General features: G+C 34.4%; 1 long non-coding RNA gene across 1 annotated transcript; it reads right to left on the reverse strand.

Annotated features, from left to right (window-relative positions):
* Positions 1-128: 128 nt before the first annotated feature.
* Positions 129-22,039, reverse strand: LOC18598310 (uncharacterized). The gene is made up of 3 exons (XR_016026243.1): positions 21,401-22,039; positions 364-694; positions 129-271 (listed from the first exon to the last, which is right to left on the reverse strand). It is a non-coding gene; the product is annotated as an uncharacterized LOC18598310 (long non-coding RNA).
* Positions 22,040-22,470: the final 431 nt, after the last annotated feature.

Consider the following 22,470-nt stretch of genomic DNA (forward strand, 5'->3'; position numbering starts at 1 on the left):
CTAGTACTTTTAAATCTTCTCCTATATGTGCGGACCATCGAAGCATCAGTATCAACCCACGTAAAAGACTTTTACATTAAAAATAAATATTTATATCAGTATTGTTAAGGAAAATCTAAATAAATATACAATAATAATATGGTATCTCAAATATATTCCACATAGCATCTTTCACCACGGTAGGAATCAACCTCCTTATAGGCCAAGCCCACTGAAGTAACTCTTGATTATTCTCATGATGGTTAGAGTCACACTGGTCTCCGTAAAAGTACTACAAAATCAAAACATCTTTATTAAAATACATTAATGAAATTACTACATATGATGAAATAAGTTAATAATTGGAAATTATCTTTCTCTTACAGGATGTAAAAGGATACATCAATCTAGATTGGTAAGAGTGGGCAAGCATACACTTGGCCCTTGACCACTAGACTAAGATACAGAGTTTGACGCACCAATGACAATAGTTGACGTTGGTGATGTTTCCTCTAGATCGAATGGAGTAGCTGCCGTTGTGGATGTCAGAATGGACATCGATGGTAGCGAGGACTAAGTGGCATTGGAGATCTCACAAACGGTGGTGTAAAGTGAGAAGGTGGAATCGAAGGCTGTGCAACTGAATTACCCATGCCACTGAACCTTGCTCGAGGGTCGACAGTAGTCTTGTATTTAACCATGACTCTGCAAACATCTATCAACACATTACCAATGGACCGTTATTATTAACTAACAATGAATGTAATGTATAATCATTAGTATTAACTATCAATAAATGTAGTGCATAATCATAAGAAAGATGTTAATAATGGTTGATGTCGAAACAAAATAACATATATAGATAAATCATCATTAAAAAGTGTTCATATGAAAATCTTTACATCATTTAAATATATGAAAAAAACATCGACCATCAATCATTATCTGAACAAGTAAACTCATTTTCATCATTCTCATCTTCAAGATCATCGCTTTCATTATCATCGTCGTTGTCTGCATCTTCCTCAGTCTCTTCGTCTTCTCCTTCAACTTCTTCATCTTCTTCATTATGTTCGACCTCAACAAACGTATTAACATTGTCATATTCATCACTAACCTTGACAATATTATTGTCAAGGTCGTTTGAAGGATCATTAAATCGTGTATTGAAAGAAACTTTATTTTCTTGATACACCCTTTTAATATTCTTAATATCAAATTAACTCCAAGCCTTCATTTTGAACACTGCCCACCAATTATGTCGATCTCTTTTATTTGATGGATATGAATTGTAGCAAACTTGAGTAGCTTGTTCGGCTAAAACAAAAAGCTCATTACTAGCAAGAATTGAGTTGTGTCTAATTTCGACCAACTTATGAACAAGATCAACTCTAAGACCCTTTTCGAAATCAAACCGACATCTGAGCAAAACTACTCGATTGTTTACACTGAAGGATTCTAACTCAATGATATCAATCAATAGCCCACAAAAGTCACGATTGTAATCATTATAACAACTTATGTTGATGGAGACACCACTATTCATTATGGAAAAATTTTCTCCATAGTCCAATGTATGGAACTTGTATCTATTACATAGTAACCTGTGTAACACATCGCCATAAGACCAGGCCCGTGTGACATGTCAACAAGACAAAAATCAATTTGATTCGCATGTTGGCCCACCTATGAGAAAGTCACATGCCATATAATTATTTGAAGTGTTATTTTAACAACAATCAATTAGATTAATTACTGATAACTTACATATTGTGTAAATCAATTTCAAAATGTTGTGTCATGGACTTTCTCTAATTTCTTGTCAAAAATACCATATCATTCTCTTTTCACCATATCGTCTAACATCCTAGAGATGGGAGGAACATATAATGAATAATATCATTAGATTTTCATAATTTTCTAAACTTTTAATACCATTAACTTAAACTTACTCAATGTATGGTAGTATCTACCCGCAATTCATTAGTACATATAGTTCTACAGTACAGAACTAATCTTTCTCTAGGTACCGACGTTTCTCGAATTAACCTAAAAGCTGATCGGGATGGGTGAAAATCGAAAGACAACTGAATGTATCAACGTATCCACCATCATCATTTCGTGGGATCTAGTTCATTCTTGTTGCGATTATAGGTTTGAAATACATCAAGCAAAACAATGATATTTCCTCGATGATAAATGCTTCACAAATGCATCCTTCCACAAATGCTTGATTTTTTACTTTTTTTTTTCAAATGACATAAGAACCTAAAGATCAACGTGATTGTTAGATTCTAATTTTAAATACTAAAATAATATGTAAATTACATGTATGGCTCCCAATACCTCTCATAAGGATACATCCATCAATACTGGACCAATCTTCTAACCCTAGCTTTCTGTGCCAAGTGGATTGGTAAATGCTCTATTGAGTTAAAAAAGCCTGGGGGAAAAATCTTCTCCAATTTGCATATGGTTTCCACATATTTTCCTTCCCATGCATTGATATGATCAAAACGCAATTCGATTGCACATATATCATGAAAGAAATGTGAAATCTCAACAATTGCACTCTAAATTGCGTTACGAACCATATCGCAGAATGCAATTGGGAGCAATCGTAGCATGAACACATGACAATCATGTCTTTTCATCCTATAAAATTTTCATTCCTACTCATTAACACACTTCGTTATATTAGAGCAAAACCATTTTGTAGTCATAATCATTTCACCCAAGCACACATAGCTTTCTTTTGCTCCTTAGTCAAAGTGTAGGAGGCTTTCGATTTATACAGCTTACCATTCGTAATTAAATTCAATTCAGATCGCCTACAACACACCTCCAAATCTTTGCAAGCCTTGATATTGTCTTTTGTCTTCCCCGAAACAGCCATCATCGTGTTGAATATACTATCAAAGACATTATGCTCTGTAAAACCCGACCCTATAAATACATGTCATGACATACATGCACTGACTAGCATGTTATTATGCTAGGAAAGCACATAAGAAAAGACGAAACCCGATATCGTACCTAACGGTACACTTGAGTTGATTTAACCTCTAACTAGTTCAAATAGGAATTTTAGGATGAAATTTAATATTTTATAGTCCAGGAATGACAAAAATGATTATTCGGAGTTTGAGGATTCATTTGGGGTAAAATTGGAAATTTTGATGTTCACTGGCAAAATCGTCATTTTGCCACCTAAGATAATAATTTGATCACGGAGTGAAATTTTTTGACCAAGATTAACTATTTGGAGTATAATTTAATGATAGGAAGTGAAAAAGTTTAATTCTGGTGATTTTTGGAGTGTAGGGGTAAAATCGTAATTTTGCCACCCGCTGACAAAATTTGGGATTTTGAGAGAATTTAGATCAAATTTGACAAATTGGAGAATCATATGAGAATAAGGGATGAAAAATATGTCTATGGGCAATTTTTCAGTTTTTGGGGAAAAAATGTAATTTTTAACTTTTACGGGGCAAAAGTGTAAATTTTAAAAAAAATTACTCCACCGAGACTTTGGATAAGTCTGAGAATTTTATCTAAGCTATGGATATGTGGGACAAGTCTATGGTGAAAATTTGAAAACAAATGGATGAAATTTTAAAAATGGGCCAATGGGAAAGTGACACGTGGCATTTTTTAAAATGAAATAATATTATTTTAATGAAAAGTCAGCCATTTAAACCCAAATTTTGAGTGCTGGCCGGCCATAAGGAAGAAAAAGAGAGGAAATAGAGAGAAAAGGAAGAAAAAAAGAAAAACCAAAGAGAAACAAGAAAATTCAAAGAGAAATTCGTGATTTTCGACCGTTTACGCGTCTAATGGTAAGATTTTTCGATTTTAGCTTGATTTCTACCTTTCCTATGCCTTTATTTCCATTTAGCATGCTTGAGGAGAGAGATCAAAAAGTGATATCAAGGGCTGGACGAAATTCTAGGGGAGAGAAATTGAAATTTTTAGGTTTTGATTTTTAGTTAAATTGATAGTTTTAGTTAGTTAAATGTGTTTAGAAATTAAATTGGGCAAGAAATCATTAAATTTTCACAATACCCACTCTTGGCTGGATGCTCAATGCTGTACAATGATGATGAATTGATTTTATTGTAAGGGAAATGAAGAGAAAATGATGAAAAACGATTAAACGTGATAGAAAAACAAATTAGAAAATTAACCGAGTTAATGTCCCATTTTTGGCCGAATTTTTCAAGGAAGGGAGTGAGCTGATTATGTTGTTTTTAGAAGGTTATTGGCTGATATTTAATGGTTAAAAATGTTGGAGAGAGAATGGGATGATTTAGAGCTAAAATGGAGCGCGTTAGCAATTTATCGGGCAAAGTGTCAAAAATAGGTTAATACCGCGTTTAAGCCGTTTTAGGCTATTGCATTTCATACCATGCATTAGTATAGGATTTAAGTTAATTATATAGTGATTTAGCATCAATGTGATGAATTGTGTAAATTTTTGTAATGTGTCTAGGAGGAGAGCCTTCCGGAAAAGGCAAAGAAGTCGTACCCTACGAGTAGTGATCGGGGCGCTTAGAAAGCTTTTAGTTTCTACAAACTGTGAGTAAACTTATTATTATTGTAAATTATCTAGAGTTTATTTTAAATGCCCTTTATGTATTTTATGAAATGAGAACGAGATTAAAACGGGATTTTTGATGTTTTAGGAATAAATGTGACAAATAAAAATATATTGTATTGATTATGAAATTGAGTAATTGGATGCTACAAATTGACTTGAAAAATATATATTTTCCTAGGAATGGCTTATGAGAAATGAGTATATGTGGCTATATTTTGTGAATGCATTGGGAAATTTATGTAAGTTGTTTTACTATACAGGCTGGATAAATAAATAAAAGCCACGTTATACTGTCAAAATTTTATTAAAATTGGTAAGTTAGTCACTGCAGTGACGAGTTTCCGTGGACTGCCTATTAGAGGGGCACAGTAAACCCAGTTATATAGTTACTCCGGTTGTAGAGGCGAGGAGGATAACTTCTGGGGTAGTATTAGAGCTCACTTCATGTCGAACCCCCACGTGAATGTGTAACTCGGCCAACGCCAAGGAACAACTGGTTTTTAAAAATACAAATGTGTTTCACGTGTGAATATTTTAACACCCTTGGCGGACTCGGTTAGATACCTCGGCCAAGGTATCCCCGAGGATTAGTTTTGGCTTGAGCCTTGTTTTAATAAAAGACATAAGCCTTAACAACTGTTTTGGTAAATTACAAATATTTTATGGTTTAAGAAATAAATTGGAAACATTATGAAATGAGTTGAAATTTGTTGTTTAAACTTGCCTCCATTTTACTCGCCTTTAGATATTTATGATAATGTCTGTTTACTCATTGAGATTGCAAAATCTCACCTAACTCCTTTCCACCCATTTCAAGTTCAGTATAGACTGTAGATAGCTGATCTCATCGAGGACTACCATTGGATCTGAATTTTCCAAACCGTAGGTTCACAGTTTTCTTTACTTTTGTTTATTCGGGGGCCCTCTTGTTATTGTAAATTAAATTAAATATTTTGGCTTACTGTATTTCAGTATGTATAAATTTATTTAGCTTTTACGCTATAAAAATTATTCACGTATAACTCTATAAATATTGTTTTATAAGAAAATAGAATATTTTCCTTAATATTTCTTTTATTTTCTTATTATATTCAAATAACCGTAATTCCGTTTTAAATGAAGATTTTAGACTTTTAAACTCATTTTGAATATGAATTATGTGTTTTGTACTTGTATATTACATTTTAGCCAGTTTCAAAATTTTTGGAAAAAAATGACCAAAATACCCCTGTGTGGCGAAAATTTTATTTTGATTGTTTTTGATCTAAAATAGTATATATTCTCTAAAAACTCGATATTTAACAATGATTGCTCACAGGAAAGGAAAGAAACTGATATGTAAGCCTTGCGGGGTTCCGATTAGCATTTCGGATAATGAGTGTTAATCGGGACGTCGCGGCGATTGTCATGGGCCTGAGGGAGGTTCCGGGTCGTGACAATTCTATTGGTATCAGAGCTTTTGGTTTTAAAGATAAGAGTTTTTTATTTTAAAATGGTTTTAAAAAATTACAATATCAGTGTGGCCCCGGATTAAGTTAAGTTAGGTTGAATAGAATGCATGCATTTTCATATAGAGCCTAAAGTTCCTAAGCTTGCTCGTTTTCTCTTATAGATTATTATGCCTCCTCGACGCGGACGCCCACCTCTCACTAGATCGGTTGGGAGGGGAAAAAGTCGTTCCCAACGTCGTCAGCTAGATGCAGTAGGGGAAGAATCGGCTGCGTCTACCATTCGGGCAGCACCTACTGCTGAGCAAGCCGATAGTCCTCCACATCCTCCACCTCCTCCGCCACCTACAGGTATTCCCATCATGCCTACTGAGGCAGCACAGGCATTGGCAGCTTTCTTTACCGCAATGGCTGGTGGAGCTCCGACTGGTCAAGTTCCACCTATAGTACCACCAGTTACTCCTTTAGTTCCACCACCGGTACAAGATGTATCCATTTCCAAGAAGCTAAAGGAGGCTAGACAGCTCGGTTGTGTGTCTTTCACGGGTGAGTTGGATGTCACTGTGGCAAAGGACTAGATTAATCAGGTTTCAGAGACTCTCTCTGATATGAGATTAGACGACGACATGAAGCTGATGATGGCTACGAGATTATTAGAGAAGAGGGCTCGTACTTGGTGGAATTCAGTGAAGTCCCATTCCACTACTCCTCAGACGTGGTCCGATTTTCTCAGGGAGTTCGATGGTCAGTATTTCACTTATTTTCATCAGAAAGAAAAGAAAAGAGAATTTCTGAGTTTGAAACAGGGGAATCTAACTATAGAGGAGTACGAGACTCGTTTTAACTAGTTGATGTTATATGTGCCGGATCTGGTGAAATCTGAGCAGGATCAGGCTAGTTATTTTGAGGAAGGGCTCCGTAATGAGATTAGAGAGCGGATGACAGTGACTGGTAGGGAGCCGCATAAAGAGGTAGTACAAATGGCTTTACGGGCTGAGAAGCTCGCGATTGAGAATAGGAAGATTCGGACTGAGTTTGCAAAAAGGAGGAATCCTGGTATGTCTTCTAGTCAGCCAGTAAAAAGAGGTAAGGACTCAGCGATTTCAGGGAGTACTACTTCTGTTTCCGTGACATCTCCTCGACCTCCATTTCCACCATCACAACAGAGACCTTCGAGGTTTAGCAGATCTGCTATGACTGGTTCTGGGAAGAGTTTTGGAGGTTCTGACAGATGCAGAAATTATGGGAATTATCATAGTGGGCTATGTAGAGAGCCAACAAGATGTTTCCAATGTGGACAGACGGGTCATATTAGGAGTAATTGCCCATGGTTAGGACGAGCCACGGTAGTTGCATCATCTTCACCAGCTCGCACTAATATACAGAGGAGAGATTCTTCTGGGTTGCCACCGAGACAGGGAGTGGCCATACGGTCCAGTGTGGAGAGTAATATCCCGGCACATCCACCTTCGAGACCACAGACTCGTACCTCGACAAGAGTTTTCGCTGTGACGGAAGATGAGGCACAGGTCCGACCTGGAGCAGTGACAGGTACTATGTCTTTATTTGATAAAGATGCTTATGTTTTGATAGATTCTGGCTCAGTTAGGTCTTCTGTGAGCACCACATTTGCATCAATTGCTGATAGAAACCTGTCACCATTAGAGGAAGAAATTGTAATTCACACCCCTTTAGGAGAAAAGCTAGTTAGAAACAGTTGTTATAGAGACTGTGGGGTAAGGGTAGGCGAGGAAGAATTTAGGGGTGACTTAATTCCTCTAGAGATCCTGGATTTTGATCTAATATTGGGTATGGACTGGTTAACTGCACATCGGACGAACGTGGATTGTTTCCGAAAAGAAGTTGTTCTCCAAAATTCAGAGGGAGCAGAGATTGTGTTTGTAGGGAAACGCCGAGTATTACCGGCTTGTGTAATCTCGGCCATCAAAGCTTCGAAATTAGTGCAAAAAGGGTATCTGACTTATTTGGCATACGTAATTGATACTTCAAATGGGGAACCTAAGTTAGAAGATGTCCCGATAGTAAGTGAGTTTCCTGATGTATTTCCTGATGATTTACCGGGACTGCCTCCTGATCGAGAGCTTGAGTTCCCTATTGATTTACTTTCAGGTACCGCACCTATTTCTATCCCTCCATATATAATGGCTCCGGCAGAGTTGAAGGAGTTGAAAGTACAATTGCAACAGTTGGTGGACAAGGGTTTTATACGCCCTAGTATATCTCCATGGGGAGCACCGGTTTTATTTGTGAAAAAGAAAGACGGTACACTTCGGTTATGTATCGATTACCGACAGCTTAACAGAATGACCATTAAGAACAAGTATCCGTTACCGAGGATTGATGATCTTTTCGATCAATTACAGGGAGCTACAGTGTTTTCCAAGGTTGATCTAAGGTCTAGGTATCATCAGTTGAGGATTAAAGAACAGGATGTACCCAAGACAGGGTTCAGGACTCGGTACGGTCATTATGAGTTCTTGGTCATGCCTTTCGGGTTAACTAACGCACCGGCAGCTTTTATGGATCTCATGAATAGGGTGTTCCACCCTTACCTGGACAAGTTTGTTATTGTGTTCATTGATGACATACTGATTTACTCGAGAGATAATGATGAGCACGCTGCCCACTTGCGTATAGTATTACAAACTTTGCGGGAAAGACAGTTGTATGCAAAGTTTTCAAAGTGTGAGTTTTGGTTACAGGAAGTGGTATTCTTGGGACACGTAGTATCGAGAACTGGAATCTATGTTGATCCCAAGAAGATAGAGGTAATTTTACAATGGGAGCAACCTAAGACAGTGACGGAGATTCGTAGTTTCCTCGGATTAACCAGTTATTATCGGAGGTTTGTTCAGGGGTTTTCCTTAATAGCAGCTCCTTTGACCTGTCTAACTCGTAAGGGAGTTAAGTTTGTGTGGGATGATGTTTGTGAGAATCGATTTCAGGAGCTAAAGAACCGGTTAACCTCCGCTCCCGTTTTAACACTTCTTGTTAATGGTAAGGGATTTGTAGTATATAGTGATGCCTCAAAGTTGGGGTTGGGGTGTGTATTGATGCAGGATGAAAAAGTTGTGGCTTATGCTTCTAGACAGCTAAAGAGGCATGAAGCAAATTACCCTACCCATGATTTAGAGTTAGCAGCAGTGGTGTTTGCTTTAAAAATTTGGATGCATTACTTGTATGGTGAGCATTGTCGGATATTTACGAATCACAAGAGTTTAAAATATTTGCTCACCTAAAAGGAGCTTAATTTGAGGCAAAGGCAATGGTTGGAGTTGATAAAAGATTATGACTTGGTGATAGACTATCATCCGGGAAAGGCGAACGTTGTAGCTGATGCCTTAAGTCGTAAGTCTTCATCGTCTTTAGCAGCACTTCAGAATTGTTATTTTCCAGCATTAATAGAGATGAAATCTCTTGGGGTCCAGTTGAGAAATGGTGAGGATGGATCCTTATTGGCAAACTTCATTGTGCGACCTTCGTTACTTAATCAGATCAAGGACATTCAGAGGTTTGATGATGAGTTAAGAAAAGAAATTCAAAAACTGACCGATGGGGGAGTCAGTGAGTTCAGATTTGGAAAGGATAACGTCTTGATGTTTAGAGATCGAGTTTGTGTTCCTGAGGGAAACCAGTTGAGACAGGCGATCATGGAAGAAGCCCATTCATCTGCTTATGCATTACATCCCGGAAGCACCAAGATGTATAGGACTATCAGGGAGAATTATTGGTGGCTGGGTATGAAGCGAGACGTAGCAGAATTCGTAGCAAAGTGTCTCGTATGTCAGCAAGTTAAGGCGGAGCATCAGAGGCCAGCAGGTACACTTCAGTCTTTACCTGTTCTCGAGTGGAAATGGGAGCATGTAACTATGGATTTTGTTTTGGGATTGCCGCGGACACAGAGGGGAAAGGATGTGATTTGGGTGATCGTAGATCGGTTGACTAAGTCCGCTCACTTTTTAGCTGTCCATAGTACATACTCTATTGAGAAGCTGGCTCAGCTCTATATAGATGAGATTGTGAGGCTACATGGAGTTCCTGTTTCTATAGTGTCAGACCGAGATCCTCGATTCACTTCTCGATTCTGGCCAAAATTTCAAGAAGCTCTCGGAACCAAATTGAAATTTAGCACTACTTTTCACCCACAGACGGATGGTCAGTCAGAGAGGACTATCCAGACCTTAGAGGATATGTTACGGGCTTGTGTCATTGACTTTATTGGGAGTTGGGACAGACATTTGCCATTGGTGGAATTTGCTTACAACAATAGCTTTCAGTCTAGCATTGGTATGGCACCATACGAAGCTTTATATGGAAGAAAATGTCGTACTCCACTTTGTTGGGATGAAGTGGGTGAAAGAAAGTTAGTGAGTGTGGAATTGATCGAGCTAACTAATGACAAGATCAAGGTTATACGAGAGAGGCTAAAGGTAACCCAGGATAGGCAGAAGAGCTATGCAGATAAACGGAGAAAAGACTTGAAGTTTGAGATTGATGATAAAGTTTTTCTTAAGGTTTCTCCTTGGAAAGGTAATAATTTGAATACTTTGAAGTATTAAATCTTATTGATTATACTATCATGATAAATTATGGTGTTTTATTGAATAATGAAAGGTGTGATTCGATTTGCGAAGAGGGGAAAGCTCAACCCGAGATATATTGGACCATTCCGAATCATTGAAAGGATTGGACCAGTGGCTTATCGGTTAGAATTACCTCCGGAGTTAGATCGGATCCACAACGTTTTCCATGTCTCCATGCTTAAGAAATATGTACCAGATCCCTCTCACGTCCTCGAAGCACCTCCGATCGAGTTGCATGACGATTTGAAGTTCGAGGTACAACCTGTGAGTATCTTGGATCGAAAGGATCGAGTACTGAGAAATAAGAGTATTTCAATGGTCAAAGTGTTGTGGAAAAGTGCTCGAATGGAGGAAATGACATGGGAAGTAGAGCATCAAATGAGGAACCAATACCCGCATCTATTTGTCGAATCTGGTAAGTGAAATTTTGAGGTCAAAATTTTATTCTAAGGGGGGTAGAATTGTAAAACCTGACCCTATAAATACATGTCATGACATACATGCACTGAGTAGCATGTTATTATGCTAGGAAAGCACATAAGAAAAGACGAAACTCGATATCGTACCTAACGGTACACTTGAGTTGATTTAACCTCGAACTAGTTCAAATAGGAATTGTAGGATGAAATTTAATATTTTATAGTCCAGGAATGACAAAAATGATTATTCGGAGTTCGAGGATTCATTTGGGGTAAAATTGGAAATTTTGATGTTCAAGGGCAAAATCGTCATTTTGCCACCTAAGATAATAATTTGATCACGAAGTGAAATTTTTTGACCAAGATTAACGATTTGGAGTATAATTTAATGATAGGAAGTGAAAAAGTTTAATTCTGGTGATTTTTGGAGTGTAGGGGTAAAATCGTAATTTTGCCACCCGCGAACAAAATTTGGGATTTTGAGAGAATTTAGATCAAATTTGACAAATTGGAGAATGGTATGAGAATAAGGGATGAAAAATATATCTATGGGAAATTTTTCAGTTTTTGGGGCAAAAATGTAATTTTTGACTTTTACGGGGCAAAAGTGTAAATTTCAAAAAAAATTACTCCACCGAGACTTTGGATAAGTTTGAGAATTTTATCTAAGCTATGGATATGTGGGACAAGTGTATGGTGAAAATTTGGAAACAAATGGATGAAATTTTAAAAATTGGCCAATGGAAAAGTGACACGTGGCATTTTTTAAAATAAAATAATATTATTTTAATGAAAAGTCAGCCATTTAAATCCAAATTTTGAGTGCTGGCCGGCCATAAGGAAGAAAAAGAGAGGAAATAGAGAGGAAAGGAAGAAAAAAAGAAAAACCAAAGAGAAACAAGAAAATTCAAAGAGAAATTCACGGTTTTCGACCGTTTACGCGTCTAACGGTAAGATTTTTCGATTTTAGCTTGATTTCTACCTTTCCTATGCCTTTATTTCCATTTAGCATGCTTGAGGAGAGAGATCAAAAAGTGATATCAAGGGCTGGATGAAATTCTAGGGGAGAGAAATTGAAATTTTTAGGTTTTGATTTTTAGTTAAATTGATAGTTTTAGTTAGTTAAATGTGTTTAGAAATTAAATTGGGCAAGAAATCATTAAATTTTCACAATACCCACTCTTGGCTGGATACTCAATGCTGTACAATGATGATGAATTGATTTTATTGTAAGGGAAATGAAGAGAAAATGATGAAAAACGATTAAACATGATAGAAAAACAAAGTAGAAAATTAACCGAGTTAATGTCCCATTTTTGGCCGAATTTTTCAAGGAAGGGAGTGAGCTGATTTTGTTGTTTTTAGAAGGTTATTGGCTGATATTTAATGGTTAGAAATGTTGGAGAGAGAATGGGATGATTTAGAGATAAAATGGAGCGCGTTAGCAATTTATCGGGCAAAGTGCCAAAAATAGGTTAATACCGCGTTTAAGCCGTTTTAGGCTATTGCATTTCATACCATGCATTAGTATAGGATTTAAGTTAATTATATAGTGATTTAGCATCAATGTGATGAATTGTGTAAATTTTTGTAATGTGTCTAGGAGGAGAGCCTTCCGAAAAAGGCAAAGAAGTCGTACCCTACGAGTAGTGATCGGGGCGCTTAGAAAGCTTTTAGTTTGTACAAACTGTGAGTAAACTTATTATTATTGTAAATTATCTAGAGTTTATTTTAAATGCCCTTTATGTATTTTATGAAATGAGAACGAGATTAAAACGGGATTTTTGATGTTTTAGGAATAAATGTGACAAATAAAAATATATTGTATTGATTATGAAATTGAGTAATTGGAGGCTACAAATTGACTTGAAAAATATATATTTTCCTAGGAATGGCTTATGAGAAATGAGTATATGTGGCTATATTTTGTGAATGCATTGGGAAATTTATGTAAGTTGTTTTACTATGCAGGCTGGATAAATAAATAAAAGCCACGTTATACTGTCGAAATTTTATTAAAATTGGTGGGTTAGTCACTGCAGTGACGGGTTTCCGTGGACTGCCTATTAGAGGGGCACGGTAAACCCAATTATATAGTTACTCCTGTTGTAGAGGCAATGAAGGTAACTCCTGGGGTAGTATTAGAGCTCACTTCACGTCGAACCCCCACGTGAATGTGTAACTCGGCCAACGCCAAAGAACGGCTGGTTTTTAAAAATAAAAATGTGTTTCACGTGTGAATATTTTAACACCCTTGGCGGACTCGGTTAGATACCTCGGCCAAGGTATCCCCGAGGATTAGTTTTGGCTTGAGCCTTGTTTAATAAAAGACATAAGCCTTAACAACTGTTTTGGTAAATTACAAATATTTTATGGTTTAAGAAATAAATTGGAAACATTATGAAATGAGTTGAAATTTGTTGTTTAAACTTGCCTCCATTTTACTCGCCTTTAGATACTTATGATAATGTCTGTTTACTCATTGGGATTGCAAAATCTCACCCAACTCCTTTCCACCCATTTCAAGATCAGTATAAACTATAGATAGCTGATCTCATCGAGGACTACCATTGGATCTGCATTTTCCAAACCGTAGGTTCACAGTCCTCTTTACTTTTGTTTATTCGGGGGCCCTCTTGTTATTGTAAATTAAATTAAATATTTTGGCTTACTGTATTTCAGTATGTATAAATTTATTTAGCTTTTATGCTATAAAAATTATTCACGTATAACTCTATAAATATTGTTTTATAAGAAAATAGAATATTTTCCTTAATATTTCTTTTATTTTCTTATTATATTCAAATAACCGTAATTTCGTTTTAAATGAAGATTTTAGACTTTTAAACTCATTTTGAATATGAATTATGTGTTTTGTACTTGTATATTACGTTTTAGCTAGTTTCGAAATTTTTGAGAAAAAAATGACCAAAATACCCCTGTGTGGCGAAAATTTTATTTTGATTGTTTTTGATCTAAAATAGTATATATTCTCTAAAAACTCGATATTTAACAATGATTGCTCACAGGAAAGGAAAGAAACTGATATGTAAGCCTTGCGGGGTTCCGGTTGGCATTCCGGATAATGAGTGTTAATCGGGACGTCACGGCGATTGTCATGGGCCTGAGGGAGGTTTCGGGTCTTGACACGCTCAATATGCATCACATCCAAGTTGTGACAAATGAGATTCGTACTCCAATACGGTAACTCCCAAAAAATGCTTTTCTTTATCCAATTATGGGTTTGATCGAAACCCAATACCTTATGGTCATTAACCTTTACTTCACATATGATATTAGGAATTGCATCCAATCATTCCAAAATCTCGACACCAGATAAACGAGGAATTAGAGGATCCTTTTCAACATGTTTTTTTAAAATTTATCTCTTTGGCGACTAAATGGAAGATCCATTAGCAAGAATCGTCTATGACAATAAAAAAAAAAAAGCTTCTTCCCATACTCCAAGATAAAATTCTTCCCATGTTTTATGCAATACAGATATGATAAACGTCCATGAGTGCTCCACCTGAATATCATACCATATGCAGGGAAGTCATTAACAGTCCATAAGAGTGTTGCTCACAGAATAAAATCTTGTTTTGTAAAGGCATTGTATGTGACAACATCTTTCTTCCACAAAACTTCTAACTCATCTATTAGAGGTCGTAGGAAAACATCTATGTTTTGTCTAGGACTTCTACTCCCCAAGATGACCATATTAAGAAATATGTATGGTTGCTTCATGCATATCCACGAAGATAAGTTATATACGGTCAACATTACTAGCCAAACAAAGTACGATTTTGTCGTCAGGCCAAATGGACTAAAACCAGAAAAACATATACCAAGTCTAACGTTGCGAGGCTTAATCACAAAAAATGGGTGGGTCTTATTAAAGTGTTGTCAAGTCTCACCATCAATAGGATTTCTAAGCGCTCCATCATTGGATTGGTGAGTAACATGCCATGTCATATGTTTTGCGATTTTTCCAAACATATAAAGTCTCTGTAATCTACATATGAATGGAAAGTATCTCAAAATCTTTTAAGAAAATTTCTTTTCCCTTCCTTTTTTGATTTATTCGGTTTATACCGAGGATGACCACAGCATGAACAATTACACAACTCAGAAGATTCATTACAAAATAACATGCAATTATTCTTACATGAATGAATTTTCAGATAACTAAGCCTAAATTCCTTTAATTGTGTTTTCCTTCTATAGAAGTTCTCCAGTAATGTTTCATCTAATAGTAACATCTCCTTCACTAGATGCATCAGATGATTAAAGCATATCTCACTCATGTTAAACACTAACTTCACATTCAATAATTAGGACATAGTTGATAGTTTTGTGCGCTTGGTGCATCCAAACCATAAAGCTGAATCAGCATCATTTAACGACAAAAAGAACATGTAGCATTTGGATTTGGATCTTCATGAATACCCTTTTCATTTTCATTCCCAACTTTGGGTTGAAAATCTGAGCGTAAAGCATCCATACCATTTCAACATATGCATTTTCTACTTTAGCACCATAAACTACTTCTTCGACATGATCATCAACAAAACGTCTTGATGATTGTCCGACATGGAATGATTCACCCTGTGAATCCCATATTATGTACACACCGATAAAACCTTTACGAAATAACTGCTCTCGAACCTGATCAGCAATTAAGAACTTGTTATTCATACACCAGGAGTAAGGATATTTGATCTTATTCCCACTAACATATCTAGGTTTATGAAAAGCAAATGAAATAAATTCTTCAACGTCATTTATAAATTCTGTCCTAAGATATCCACTGGAATCCTATCAGGAATACATCCAACTTCGAGCTCGCTCCATTTCGAAAACATATAAAGGACATATGATGTTGTCCATAATAAGAGACCCTAATTTAATTATTAATTAATTACTACAATTAGTAATATAATCAAAAGAATTTAGTCACATTCATCATATATTTTATATACATATATTATTTTTGTTAATGTAAATCAATAAAAATTATGTATATATAATACGTCAAATTTATCATTATATAAATAATATTATCATTTTTGTTATTGTCAATCAATTAAAATTATGTATATATATGACATAAAATTTGTCATTATTTTTTTTTGAAAAGTTTCCAATTTATCATTATATATAATTTATATACATGCATATATATATATATATATATATATATATATATATATATGTATATAAATTTTATTATTGTACATCATTATATATTTAATATATTATATATATAATCTTCATATAATTTTTGTTTTTGTAAATCAATAAAAATAATGGATGTATATTTCATCAAATTTATCATTAATTATATATATTATATTATATTATATATATTACTTTTGTTATTCTAATTCAATAAATTATATATATATATAGTACATCAAATTTATCATTATATATAATTTATATACATACAAAAATATGTATATAATTTTCCTAATTGTACATTATTATATTTTTAATCTTTTATATATATATAATTTGCATATAATTTTTTTTATGAATCAATAAAAATAATTGATATATATTTCATCAAATTTATCATTATATATAATTTATATACATACAAAAATATGTATATAATTTTCCTAATTGTACATTATTATATTTTTAATCTTTTATATATATATATATATATAATTTGCATATAATTTTTTTTATGAATCAATAAAAATAATTTATATATATTTCATCAAATTTATCATTATTTTTTTTGAAAAGTTTCTAATTTCTCATCATATATAATTTATATACATACATATATATGTATATAATTTTTCTTATTGTACATCATTATATATTTAATATATTATATATAATTTTCATAAAATTTTTGTTTTTGTAAATCAATAAAAATAATGGATATATATTTCATCAAATTTATCATTAATTATATATATTATATTTTATATATTACTTTTGTGATTGTAATTCAACAAAATTATATATATCATTCTTCTTATTGTACATCATTATATATTTAGGGTATTATATGTAAAACCTGACCCTATAAACACATGTCATGACATACATGCACTGAGTAGCATGTTATTACGCTGGAAAAGCATATAAGAATAGACGAAACCCGATATTGTACCTAACGGTACACTTAAATTGATTTAACCTCGAACTAGTTCAAATAGGAATTGTATGATGAAATTTAATATTTTATAGTCAAGGAATGACTAAAAATGATTGTTCGGAGTTCGAGGATTCATTTAGGGTAAAATCGAAAATTTTGATGTTCAAGGGCAAAAGTCATCATTTTGCCACCTAAGATAATAATTTGATCAGGGAGTGAAATTTTTGACCAAGATTAACTATTTGGAGTATAATTTAATGATAGGAAGTGAAAAAGTTTAATTCTGGTGATTTTTGGAGTGTAAGGGTAAAATCGTAATTTTACGACTCGCGGACAAAATTTGAGATTTTGAGAGAATTTAGATCAAATTTGACAAATTGGAGAATGGTATGAGTATAAGGGATGAAAAATATGTCTATGGGTAATTTTTCAGTTTTTTGGGCAAAAATGTAATTTTTCACTTTTACGGGAGTAAAAGTGTAAATTTCAAAAATTACTCCACTGAGACTTTGGATAAGTCTGAGAATTTTATCTAAGCTATGGATATGTGGGACAAGTGTATGGTGAAAATTTGGAAACAAATGGATGAAATTTTAAAAATGGGCCAATGAGAAAGTGACACGTGGCATTTTTTAATAAAATAATATTATTTTAATAAAAAGTCAGCCCATTTAAACCCCATTTTAAGTGCTGGCCGGCCATAAGGAAGAACAAGAGAGGAAATAGAGAGGAAAGGAAGAAAAAAGAGAAAAACCAAAAAGAAACAAGAAAATTCAAAGGGGAAATCGCGAATTTCGTCCGTTTACGCGTCTAACAGTAAGATTTTTTTATTTTAGCTTGATTTCTACCTTTCCTATGCCTTTATTTCCATTGGGCATGCTTGAGGAGAGAGATCAAAGAGTGACACCATGTGCTGGCCGAAATTCAAGGGGGGGAATTTTGAAATTTTTAGGTTTTGATTTTTAGTTAAATTGATAGTTTTAGTTAGTTAAATGTGTATAGAAATTAAATTGGGCAAGAAAGCATGAAATTTTCACAATACCCACTCTTGGCTGGATGCTCAATGCTGTACAATGATGATGAATTGATTTTATTCTAAGGGAAATGAAGAGAAAATGATGAAAAACGATTAAATGTGATAGAAAAACAAAGTAGAAAATTTACCGAGTTAATGTCCCATTTTTAACCGAATTTTTCAAGGGAGTGAGCTGATTTTGTTGTTTTTAGAAGGTTATTGGCTGATATTTAATGGTTAGAAATGTTGAAGAGAGAATGGGATGATTTAGAGCTTAAATGGAGCGCGTTAGCAATTTATCGAGCAAAGTGTCAAAAATAGGTTAATACCGCGTTAAGCCGTTTTAGGCTATTGCATTTCATACCATGCATTAGTATAGGATTTAAGTTAATTATATAGTGATTTAGCATCAATGTGATGAATTGTGTAAATTTTTGTAATGTGTCTAGGAGGAGAGCTTTCTGGAAAAGGCAAAAAAGTCGTACCAGACGAGTAATGATCGGGGCGCTTAGAAAGCTTTTAGTTTGTACAAACGGTGAGTAAACTTATTATTATTGTAAATTATCTAGAGTTTATTTTTAAATGCCCTTTATGTATTTTATGAAATGAGAACGAGATTAAAACGGGATTTTTGATGTTTTAGGAATAAATGTGACAAATAAAAATATATTGTATTGATTATGAAATTGAGTAATTAGAGGCTGCAAATTGACTTGAAAAATATATATTTTCCTAGGAATGGCTTATACGAAGTGAGTATATGTGGCTATATTTTGTGAGTGCATTGGAAAATTTATGTAAGTTGTTTTTACTATACAGGCTGGATAAATAAATAAAAGTCACGTTATACTGTCGAAATTTTATTAAAATTAGTGGGTTAGTCACTGCAGTGACGGGTTTTCGTGGACTGCCTATTAGAGGGGCACAGTAAACCCAGTCATATAGTTACTCCGGTTGTAGAGGCGAGGAAGGTAACTCCCGTGGTAGTATTAGAGCTCACTTCACGTCGAATCCCCACGTGAATGTGTAACTCGGCCAACGTCAAGGGACGACTTGTTTTAAAAATAAAAATGTGTTTCACGTGTGAATATTTTAACACCCTTGGCGGACTCGGTTAGATGCCTCGGTCAAGGTATCCCCAAGGATTAGTTTTGGCTTGAGCCTTATTTTAATAAAAGACATAAGCCTTAACAACTGTTTGGGTAAATTACAAATATTTTATGGTTTAAGAAATAAATTGGAAACATTATGAAATGGATTGAAATTTGTTGTTTAAACTTGCCTCAATTTTACTCGCCTTTAGATATTTATGATAATGTCTGTTTACTCATTAGGATTGCAAAATCTCACCCAACTCCTTTCCACCCATTTCAGGTTCAATATAGACTGTAGATAGCTGATCTCATCGAGGACTACCATTGGATCTGCATTTTTCAAACCGTAAGTTCACAGTCCTCTTTACTTTTGTTTATTCGGGGGCCCTCTTGTTTTTGTAAATTAAATTAAATATTTTGGCTTACTGTATTTCAGTATGTATAAATTTATTTAGCTTTTACGCTATAAAAATTATTCACGTATAACTCTATAAATATTGTTTTATAAGAAAATAGAATATTTCCCTTAATATTTCTTTTATTTTCTTATTATATTCAAATAACCGTAATTTCATTTTAAATGAAGATTTTAGACTTTTAAACTCATTTTGAATATGAATTATGTGTTTTGTACTTGTATATTACGTTTTAGCCAGTTTCGAAATTTTTGAGAAAAAAATTACTAAAATACCCCTGTGTGGTGAAAATTTTATTTTGATCGTTTTTTTATCTAAAATAGTGTATATTCTCTAAAAACTCGAAATTTAACAACGATTGCTCATAGGAAAGGAAAGAAACTGATATGTAAGCCTTGCGGGATTCCGGTTAGCATTCTGGATAATGAGTGTCAATTGGGACGTCGCGACGATTGTCATGAGCCTAAGGGAGGTTCCAGGTTGTGACATTATATATATAATTTTCATATAATTTTTGTTTTTGTAAATCAATAAAAATTATGGATATATATTACATCAAATTTATCATCATATATTTAATATTTATTATAAAATTTTTGTTATTGTAAATAAATAAAAATTATGTATATATAGTACATCAAATTTATCAAGAAATTATAATATTTTATTGTAAATTTTAATCGAAATTATTATATTGTAATACTTTTCGGAAAATGAATGTGACTAAATTCTTTTAGTTCAAACTATATATATCTACTATTAAATCAAATACTCAATACATATGTTGGGATTAATACTAGGAAACTATTTTGATGAGCTAAAATTCCAATTTTAACTTTCATGAACAGAGACACATAACTTTGATATTGCATTTGCCATGCAACAGGAACGGTCAATTAAATTCAACAACCACAATCTCCCACACTCCAAAATCAATTAACAAGCAACTCCATCATAAAAGTTACATGCTCAAGGATTTCACACAACAACAAATATAACAACATCCACAACAAAAAAAAAAAACGATAACAGCTTTTATGTTCTAATCAAGCAACACATTCAATAGCAACGACAACAACTTCCAGTCAAGAAACAAGCAAAAAAAAAAAAAACAAGCTTCAATTAAATTCAGCAACCATAATCCCCCACACTCCACGATCAATTAACAAGCAACTCCATCTAGAAAAATTACATGCCCAAGGATTTTACAGAACGACAAAAATAATAGCAACCACAATCCAAAAAAAAAAAGGGCAATAGCTTCCAGCTTCCACTCAAGCAATCCACTCAACAACGACAGCTTCTAGTCAATAAACAAGCACAAGAAGCAACAAGCTTCAATTAAATTCAACAACCGCAATCTCCCACACTCCACAATCAATTAACAAGCATCTCCACCAAGAAAAATTACATGCTCAAGTATTTCACAAAACAATATAACTAACAGCAACCACAATAAAAAAAAATGACAACAACATCCAACTTCCAGTCAAGCAACGCCTTCAATACCAGTAACCGAAATATCAACCAATCCTACAGTCATTTAACATTCTTAAGCTCAAAAATAACAGGAACTAAACCTACAATCCTACAATCCTACAGAAATAACAACAACCACAATCCAACAAACAACGGCAACAGCAAATTATTACATGGTAAAAGAACAGGAATAATAACAAAAAAAAAAACCCTTAAACCTGTGCTTACCTGTTGGTGGACAAAAAGGGGCAAGCTCGACTCAAATCGGATAAGGTTAGGCAAGGGAGAACATCTGTAGGGCACAGCTTGGGATGAGAGAAGAGAGGCTTGACAGCACGACTGAGCATGGCAGAACCTCTTCCATGGCACAACTCGAGACGGGAAAAGAAAGGCTTGGCGGTATGACTCAGCACGGGACAACCTCCACAAGGCAAGGCAGGGCTTAGGACCGAACAACTTTCACAAGGCATGGCTTGAGAAGAAAGAGGAGAAGCTTCATGGCACCGAAAAGGCTCATGGCACAGGATCAACAGCATGAGAGAGGCTTGACGGTAAAGATTGGCATGGGAGAGGGTCGAAACGGCAATGGGCAACAATGGGTCGACATGGGAGGCACAAGAGAGGCAGATGGAGCATAAACATATTACTTATGTCTACCGACAGAAATTTCATCAGTAATTTTAATTTTAATTACTGAAAGAATTTTCGTCGATAATTTCTTCGGTAAACACTTAAAAAGGACCATTACTAATACCGACGAAAATTTTGTCAATTATTTCATCAATAAATTGATATTCAGCCGACTGAAATTCTATCAGTCAATGCCATCAGTGTGAAGTTACCAACACCTTTTAATTTATTTTGGTGTCAAAGTTATTACTGACTTAATACCAACTAAAATAATTCTGTCGATGGATTTTGTTGATACTAGGTCCATAATCCGTCAATAATATTAGTCCTTTTCGTCAGTATTTGCCGATGGATTGTATTATGTCAATAAAACCTTGTTCTCTAATAGTGATGGTTATTAAAATTACAGAACGCTCATTTCTTAAGGTAGAAAAAAACTCTAAATTGCTTGCATTAATATATTTTAATGTTTATGACATGCATAGTAGTCCATCCATTGGTGGAAAGCAATACTTCATAACATTTATAGGTGACTTCTCTAGATATTACTATGTTTAGTTATTGCATTCTAAAGATGGAAGTAATGAAGAAGTTTTGAATCCATAAAAATGAAATTGACTTGCATTGTGAATTGCTTATCAAATGTTTACAAAGTCATATATGAGGTG

Source organism: Theobroma cacao, chromosome 5 (genome assembly GCF_053813885.1).
Source record: "Theobroma cacao isolate CCN51 chromosome 5, ASM5381388v1, whole genome shotgun sequence".
Taxonomy (NCBI): domain Eukaryota; kingdom Viridiplantae; phylum Streptophyta; class Magnoliopsida; order Malvales; family Malvaceae; genus Theobroma; species Theobroma cacao.